Source organism: Drosophila navojoa, chromosome 2, assembly GCF_054131105.1.
Source record: "Drosophila navojoa isolate 15081-1374.11 chromosome 2, UAZ_NAV_1.0, whole genome shotgun sequence".
NCBI lineage: Eukaryota > Metazoa > Arthropoda > Insecta > Diptera > Drosophilidae > Drosophila > Drosophila navojoa.
The window spans coordinates 30710026-30719294 of NC_142890.1; the positions used below are offsets into that span (position 1 = coordinate 30710026).

At 37.4% G+C, this 9269-nt stretch overlaps 1 long non-coding RNA gene across 1 annotated transcript in view; it reads left to right on the forward strand.

Moving 5' to 3' along the window:
• Positions 1–661: 661 nt before the first annotated feature.
• The window catches only part of LOC149092461 (uncharacterized), a 46985-nt gene continuing 38377 nt past the window's right edge, over positions 662–9269 (forward strand). The window contains exon 1 of the long non-coding RNA XR_016197670.1: positions 662–896. This is a non-coding gene — a long non-coding RNA (uncharacterized LOC149092461). The remainder of the gene's footprint in view (positions 897–9269) is intronic.

The following is a 9269-nucleotide window of genomic DNA, read 5'->3' on the forward strand; positions in this document are numbered from 1 at the left end:
ATGCAAATACCACTGACAGCAACCGGGAACGGCCGATATTATTCATAACAGAATAACACTAAACTGCACCAGACTTGATAAAGTGACGTAATATTCCTTAACAATAATATAAGCAACTTTTTCGGAAGTTCTGGTGTGCGCTTACTTCATATAGAGAAAACACTACATTTGACGCCAACTATATAACAAGCTAAAGATTCTGCTATGGTTTACAGTTTTATTTCCACCAATGGAGTAGGAAATATGGAATTTTTAGATGACAATTTGAATTAGGATAGTAATCTTAATCATCTTAATCAACTTCAAAAGAAAATTGGAAACCGTCGGCTGAAAGTTTGATATATTAGAACAATTGATGGGAGCAGTCTGCTGAAATATGTTTTCAGTACTATATAAAGGTTGAGTTATGGAGCTTCAAAATAACTCTTAAGCAACTTCAATGAAACCCAAACGCATTCATTTATCAGCTTTTTATGAAACTGGCCCTTAATTTTTTGAATTCAGTAACAATTCCAGCGGTATATAAGTACTAAACTATGAGATGTGTTATAGATCTGTTTAAAGTAAGTCTAACTTAGAATTCGGATACACCTACCCTGTTTTGACATTTAAATTAGCAAAATGAGATTTCTGACAATGAATATTGTTATGATTTCTGGAAGTACAGTAAATGTGTTGTTCCACGTGATTTAATTCTAGTACAAATAACTAATCTGATACGTTTCGGCCGTGTCAGACTAGATGTCAAGCAAATTTATTTTGTGAAATCGATACATTATGGATACGTGTAGTAATTTCGATTCGTTGCAGTCATGATTTCCAAAAGGTATAAAATGGAAGGCGCAGGGCCGAATGATATCTTCGTTTTAAAGGAAGCTACAATCAACATGAAACTGGTAAGAAAGCAAATTTGTTTACTCACTTAAAAGTAACAATCTTATATTGGTTTCTCTTACACACAGATTCTGCTTACTGCTGTGCTGGCTGTCTTAGCATCGGGCTGCTATGCTACTGCTGGTGGCCCTTTGCCTCCTAGGCAAGACCTACCACCACCACCAGATAATTAAAAGTTAGAGCTGGTTTTCGATATATAATGTATATTCAAATATACAAATCATAATGCAAAAATAACTTTTGAACTGGTCAAATTATTCACTGTGGCAATTGAAACTGGGTCTACAAATTAGTTTTTAATTTGTCCAGTTTGAACCCGTAGAACTTATTTTTTGGGAACTGACCGAAGACGATTCAATTCTTTACGCATGGCTGTCGGTGAATACCTCAGATCGATCTTATAAAGATCAAAATTACTATCTCAATTAGAGAGAAATTCAAGAAAGACGGACGGACATACGAGCCTCCGAACGTTACCGACTGCAGAAGACTCATTCACATCCCATCAGTAATTTAGTAGATAAGTTTATATCTAATATTGTAGAAAATTAAGTTTTTCTTGATTTGCAACGCCCCTAAAGGCGTAGATACATTTTTAGCCAGTTCTTGGAACGAGCTATCTGTAATCGAACTACAAAATATGAATGCTTACACTCCAAAAATGTGAAAAATACAGGGTATTTTTCGATATGTCACGCTCTTAAGGAGGTGTAACAATTATTTGGGGTAGGGGAAGTTACCACTTTATTGAATCATAAAATTAGCTCACGCGCAAAATTTTAACTTTCTTAACGCTCCCAATTTAAAATCTGTAGTTTCATTAGCGCCGAAATAAACTTCGTTCATACGGACGGACGGGTGGACAGCAAGACGGACATTCACATTTCGAAATGAGTATAAATAATATTCATTACTCTTTCGTAAATACAGTTCTCTTCTATTGGTAGAAAAGTAGGAAAGGCAAAACTTTACTAAGCTTAATTTGGAACATATGTACATTCAGACAATTGCGTCCAGCAATAGTACGCGAGCTCAAGGCTCGAATGAATAAGTTGATCAGTTGAGAAATTAAGGTTATTATTTAGATTCAACAGCTTGCAAATCTCTTGGTTTCTTATCCATTGCAACTGGAAGTTAGGGTTTGTTATCGAAATCTGATAAATCGCGACAAAGTCCAGTTAGATGATAGCAGGGAAGCTGCACTGGCGAATAGTTACGGTAGGAACCGTCGAGTTCAGTCACACCAAGTCCTTTCAACTAATGTGCTCTCCGCTTTATGGCCGAATCTGGGCAATAAAACTTGTAAGCTGAAAATAAAAATTCAGTTTTGTAACCCCATCCCCGTACAGACATAAAAAATAATATTAACTGAATAATCAAACTTAATTTCACAGACACATGCTCCCATATAGTACACACTTGAGCTGCAGACATTAAAACACAACATCAGACATTTCGCTGGGCAATCGGTGCAATAAATATAAAATAAACATTATATGCGGCTCATAAATTCTTGGCCGACAGCGAATAACATACCAAAATAAAGTGACAGAAAGTCGAATATAAGCTGAGGCCCGAGATTGTTCATTCGTATTACTTTGTTTTCCCTTGTTTTGATACTCACTCTCAAAACAAACGAATATATTGAATGTTTTAACTAAATTTGTTGTTGTTTATCAAGGTTATAAAAATCCAACAATTTTATTTTAATGCCTTCAGTTTTACAGCCGCAAATTTTTATACCCTGATCCCATTGAAAATGGGAAATCAGTGCTGTCCGTCTGTCCGTCCGCCCGTCTGTATTTATTTTTCTTAAAGCTATTGACAAAAACGAGAGTCAATTTAAATTAAAACAAGTAAGAAAACTCTAGTCGAGAGCGCTCGACTAGATACTACCCTGAACCAAACTAATAGAAAAGCACATTTAGTATGGTTCAAATTTCAATTTCGATGTATTTAAAAATATAAATGAAATAGAAAACTCATTTAATTAAATATATAAAAATTTTGAAACAATTAAAAAAAGATAATTCCGACACGCTCTGGGTTTGAACCCGAGACCTCGAGATCAATCGCCACGCTTTCTACCTTGACGCCACCCTTCTGTTTTGATTTTCAATGTCAAAACTGAAATAGATTCACTGCTACAGCGCCATCTATCAAATCTAAGTCAAACTAACTGCTGATGTGACTTTAAGAATGTGCAAGAACAACCAAACTAATAAAAACGTTAAAATTGCAATTTCGATTTTTGAAAAAATATAAGAGAAATTTAATCAAATATATAAAAGTTTTGAAGCAATTAAAAGAAAACTACAATACGCCCACAGCAGGATTTGAACCAGAGACCTCGCGATCAAGCTCCGCGCCCTCTACCATGACGACACTCCACTGTTCTTATTTGCAATGTCAAAACTGAAATAGATTCACTGATGCAACGCCATCTAGCAGAACTAAACGAAACTAACTGCTGATGTGATTCTAAGAATGTGCCAGAAAATGTTTGAATGTATGTGTGCACACGTATTGGAAAACTGCTGTTGCTGCAGCACGTGCGTTTGTTAATTGGCCAAACATTTTGTTATTTTTTAACGTCGATTGACTAAACCGAATTTAATGAAACTTTCAGCATATGATCTACATATTCTATTGAATATTTGGCATTTAAAAAAAAACATGTCAAATCATTCACAATTAGCTATACTAGAATCTGACCTTCACTGGGGATTCTGGTGAATTTGAAGCCGGTATCCAAAATATAACAAAAACCGAAATCGTATAAAATGCATTGGAATATATTTTTAAAATTTGGAGACTATAGCTCTAAAAATGTAGGAGATATAAATTTATAACCTATTGCGCTTGGGTTGCGCTGCAGTGTTGGCAATATTATGAGAACTTATTTGTTGAATAATTTAATTTCTAGACGTACGATCGTAATGAAACTTTCAGAACGTAATCATGATGTTTAAATGTATGTGTATACCGAAGCACAAGTCTCTAGTATTTGATATACGACTTTTACAAAGATGAGGGTGAGGGGGTGGATTTAGGTGTGGGGGGTAAATTTTAACAAAAATCGAAATTGTCTAAAATACATCTTAATATACGTTTTAAATTTGGAGACACTAGTTTGAAAGATGTAGGAGATATAATTATTTAAGTGATCTTCGATAAGGTTTTTTATCGATAAAAAAGTATCGGAATGAGTTATCGTTTTTTAGTGATAAACTCGATCTGCGCGCTGTATTTACGGACATTTTAAAAAAAGTTGAAGTCTCTAGCTCTTATATCTTCTGAAATCGACGCGTTCAAACATACGGACGGACGGACGGACAGACAGACGGACAGGGCTAAATCGACTCAGCTCGTCGCCTTGATCAAGAATATATATACTTTGTGGGGTCTGCCACGCCTCCTTCTGCCTGTTACATACATTTCAACAAAACCATTATACCCTGATTTCCCATTTTCAATGGGGTCAGGGTATAAAAAGCCTAAACAAAAGCCTAAGCAACCGACCCGATGGGGGTATTTTATTTGCCAGTCCAGCCAGCTATGCCCACGTCTCACAGCCAAATATGGTCAGTGAAACTAATGAAGAGAGTGTTAGTAAGAAAACTTAGAAAAAAACAAGTAAGAAAGCTCTAGTCGAGACTGCTCGACTACGAGATCCCCTGAACCCTACAAGCAAATGATATTTCAATAATAGTTAGCACACACACACGCACACGCACACACACACACGCATACAAACAAATACACGCACACACATACACATACAAATAAACACACGCATACCCACACACACACGCATATACAGGCGTTTGCGGTTTGGTTGCGCTGCAGTGTGGCTATATAATGACAATTTATTTGTTGAATAATTTAATTTCTAGAAGTACGATCGTAATGAAACTTTCAGAATGTAATCATAATGTTTAAATGTATGTGTAAGCCGAAGCACAAGTCTCTAGTATTTGATATACGACTTTTACAAAGATGAGGGTGAGGGGGTGGATTTGGGGGTGGGGGGTAAATTTTAACAAAAACCGAAATTGTATAAAATTCATCTTAATATACATTTTAAATTTGGAGACTCTAGCTTGAAAGATGTAGGAGATATAATTATTTAAGTGATCTTCGATAAGGTTTTTTATCGATAAAAAGTATCGGAATGAGTTATCGTTTTTTAGTGATAAACTCGATATGCGCGCGATATATACTGACATTTTAAAAAAAAGTTGAAGTCTCTAGCTCTTATATCTTCTGAGATCGACGCGTTCATACATACGGACAGACGGACGGACGGACGGACGGACGGACGGACGGACGGACGGACAGACAGACAGACGGACAGGGCCAAATCGACTCAGCTTGTCGCCCTGATCAAGAATATATATACTTTGTGGGGTCTGCCACGCCTCCTTCTGCCTGTTACATACATTTTAACAAAACCATTATACCCTGATTTCCCATTTTCAATGGGTTCAGGGTATAACAAGTAAGAAAGCTCTAGTCGAGACTGCTCGACTACGAGATCCCCTGAACCCTACAAGCAACTGATATTTCAAAAATAATTAGCAAACACACACGCACACACACACGCATACAAACAAACACACGTACACACATACACATGCAAACAAACAGACGCATACACACACACTCACATATACAGGCGATTGCGCTTTGGTTGCGCTGCAGTGTTGGCAATATTAGGAGAACTTATTTGTTGAATAATTTAATTTCTAGACGTACGATCGTAATAAAACTTTCAGAACGTATTCACAATGTTAAAATGTATGTGTATACCGAAGCACAAGTCTCTAGTATTTGATATACGACTTTTACAAAGATGAGGGTGAGGGGGTGGATTTAGGGGTGGGGGGTAAATTTTAACAAAAACCGAAATTGTATAAAATTCATCTTAATATACATTTTAAATTTGGAGACTCTAGCTTGAAAGATGTAGGAGATATAATTATTTAAGTGATCTTCGATAAGGTTTTTTATCGATAAAAAAATATCGGAATGAGTTATCGTTTTTTAGTGATAAACTCGATCTGCGCGTGATATATACGGACATTTTAAAAAAAAGTTGAAGTCTCTAGCTCTTATATCTTCTGAAATCGACGCGTTCATACATACGGACGGACGGACGGACGGACGGACGGACGGACGGACGGACGGACGGACAGACAGACGGACAGGGCCAAATCGACTCAGCTTGTCGTCCTGATCAAGAATATATATACTTTGTGGGGTCTGCCACGCCTCCTTCTGCCTGTTACATACTTTTAACAAAACCATTATACCCTGATTTCCCATTTTCAATGGGTTCAGGGTATAACAAGTAAGAAAGCTCTAGTCGAGCCTGCTCGACTACGAGATCCCCTGAACCCTTCGAGCAACTGATATTTCAATAATAATTCGCACATACACACGCACACATACACACACACGCATACAAACAAACACACGCACACACACACACACACACGCATATACAGGCGATTGCGCTTGGGTTGCGCTGCAGTGTTGGCGATATTATGAGAACTTATTTCTGAAATAATTTAAATTCTAGACGTACGATCGTAATTAAACTTTCAGAACGTAATCATGATGTATAAACGTATGTGTATACCGAAGCTCAAGTCTCTAGTATTTGATATACGACTTCTCCAAAGATGAGGATGAGGGGGTGGATATAGAGGCGGGGGGTAAATTTTAACAAAAACCGAAATTGTATTAAATACGTCTTAATATATATTTAAAATTTGGACACTCTAGCCATAATGATGTAGGAGATATAATTTTTTAACTGACTTTCGATAAGGTTTTTTATCGATAAAAAAATATCGGAATGAGTTATCGTGTTTTGGTGATAAACTCGATATGCGCGCGATATATACGGACATTTTAAAAAAAGTTGAAGTCTGTAGCTCTTATATCTTCTGAGATCGACGCGTTCATACATACGGACAGACGGACGGACGGACGGACGGACGGACAGACAGACAGACGGACAGGGCCAAATTGACTCAGCTCGTCGCCCTGATCAAGAATATATATACTTTGTGGGGTCTGCCACGCCTCCTTCTGCCTGTTACATACATTTCAACAAAACCATTTTACCCTGATTTCCGATTTTCAATGGGCTCAAGGTATAAAAAACAAGTAAGAAAGCTCTAGTCGAGACTGCTCGACTACGAGATCCCCTGAACCCTACAAGCAACTGATATTTCAATAATAATTAGCACAGACACACACACACACACACACACACACATACAAACAAATACACGCCCACACATACACATACAAACAAACACACGCACACACACACGCATATACAGGCGATTGCGCTTGGGTTGCGCTGCAGTCTTGGCGATATTACGAGAACTTATTATATAAATGTATGTCCCATTTCCCATTTTCAATGGGTTCAGGGTATACAAATCAGCAAATAGATCAGAGGAATCCTGGTCAATGCAAGTTTTTTCAGCACCAAGCACAAATGTAGACGGCAAACCAGAAGACTTGCGCTTTAAGTTTACAAATGAGTAAAATTGTTTAGGATCTCGAGTAATCGATAATTATTATATTGATCGTGCACTTTTTGAGTACAAATGTATGGTAATTTCCGTTAATAGCTTTCGGTCACACCTATTGCAGATTCTTAAGCGTTTGCTTACATTACAAAAGCGCGCTTTTTAGCATTCTAAGAATTGCGATTGATTTCTGGATTTTCTAGCTGTTATTGTAGTTTTGTCAGAGATAGGATTCGATCTGATACGATTTTTAGGTCTGAATTCATGAACAACTACATGAGGTGGCCACAAATTTTGATCACATCAAGTTTTAAAATGTTCTACCGGAACTTTTATCTTGAAAGAAGCAATTTCACGCGGAGTTTCGAAGCTAAACTTCGATATAAAAACATTAGCCGAAGTCTTGCTTGCAATAAAAGCAGATACTGCCTTACAGATCGTATTAGATGAAAGCTTAGATAAGAAAATTTGCTTTCGAGGACTGATAAGGAAATGCCGGGAGTGACTGAATTATTGACACTCATGGCTTGAACAACAATTGGAGAAGATTCCAATTTTTGAACAGAAACCTGAGTTTCAGTAGCAGCCTCAACAGAAGAAACAATAGCCTCAGGAACCGGCGATATAGGATCAAGTGAATTAGGAGCAGATGACAAAACTGAAGCGCAAGGTGAGGTAGGGGCAAGCGAATTGGGTGACGGTGTTGGTACAGAGGGAGTTACCGACAACGATAAAGACTCTAAATGAAGTGGGGGACTCTTAAAATTATACTTGGCTAATATTTCTTCAGCAACAGTCATATCACTGGATAACTGCTTAGAAATCTTTTTCAGTTTTAACAAGTAAGAAAGCTCTAGTCGAGACTGCTCGACTACGAGATCCCCTGAACCCTACAAGCAACTGATATTTCAATAATAATTACAAATACACGCACACACATACACGTACAGATAAACACACGCATACCCACACACTCTCACATATACAGGCGATTGCGCTTTGGTTGCGCTGCAGTATTGGCAATATTAGGAGAACTTATTTGTTGAATAATTTAATTTCTAGACGTACGATCGTAATGAAACTTTCAGAACGTATTCATATTGTTTAAATGTATGTGTATATCGAAGCACAAGTCTCTAGTATTTGATATACGACTTTTACAAAGATTAGGGTGAGGGGGTGGATTTGGGGTGGGGGGTAAATTTTAACAAAAACCGAAATTGTATGACATGCGTCTTAATATATTTGGAGACTGTAGCTTGAAAGATGTAGGAGATATAATTTTTAAACTGATCTTCGATAAGATTTTTTATCGATAAAAAAGTATCGGAATGAGTTATCGTCTTTTAGTGATAAACTCGATATGCGCGTGATATATACGGACATTTTAAAAAAAAGTTGAAGTCTCTAGCTCTTATATCTTCTGAAATCGACGCGTTCAAACATACGGACAGACGGACGGACGGACGGACGGACGGACAGACAGACGGACAGGGCTAAATCGACTCAGCTCGTTGCCCTGATCAAGAATATATATACTTTGTGGGGTCTGCCACGCCTCCTTCTGCCTGTTACATACATTTGAACAAAACCATTATACCCTGATTTCCCATTTTCAATGGGTTCAGGGTATAAAAACTGAGCCCTCTCAGAGCTGTACATTTTAGAGAAATATATCTGTTTTTCTTAACAAATCGGACAAGACCAGCGAACACCCCCACTACCAATTTTTGCCGTGGACATAATTTTGTCATAATCACGACCAGAGAGACCTGCACATTTAATATGCATCATATTTTCGCACAAGATATTTTGCAGCAGCGC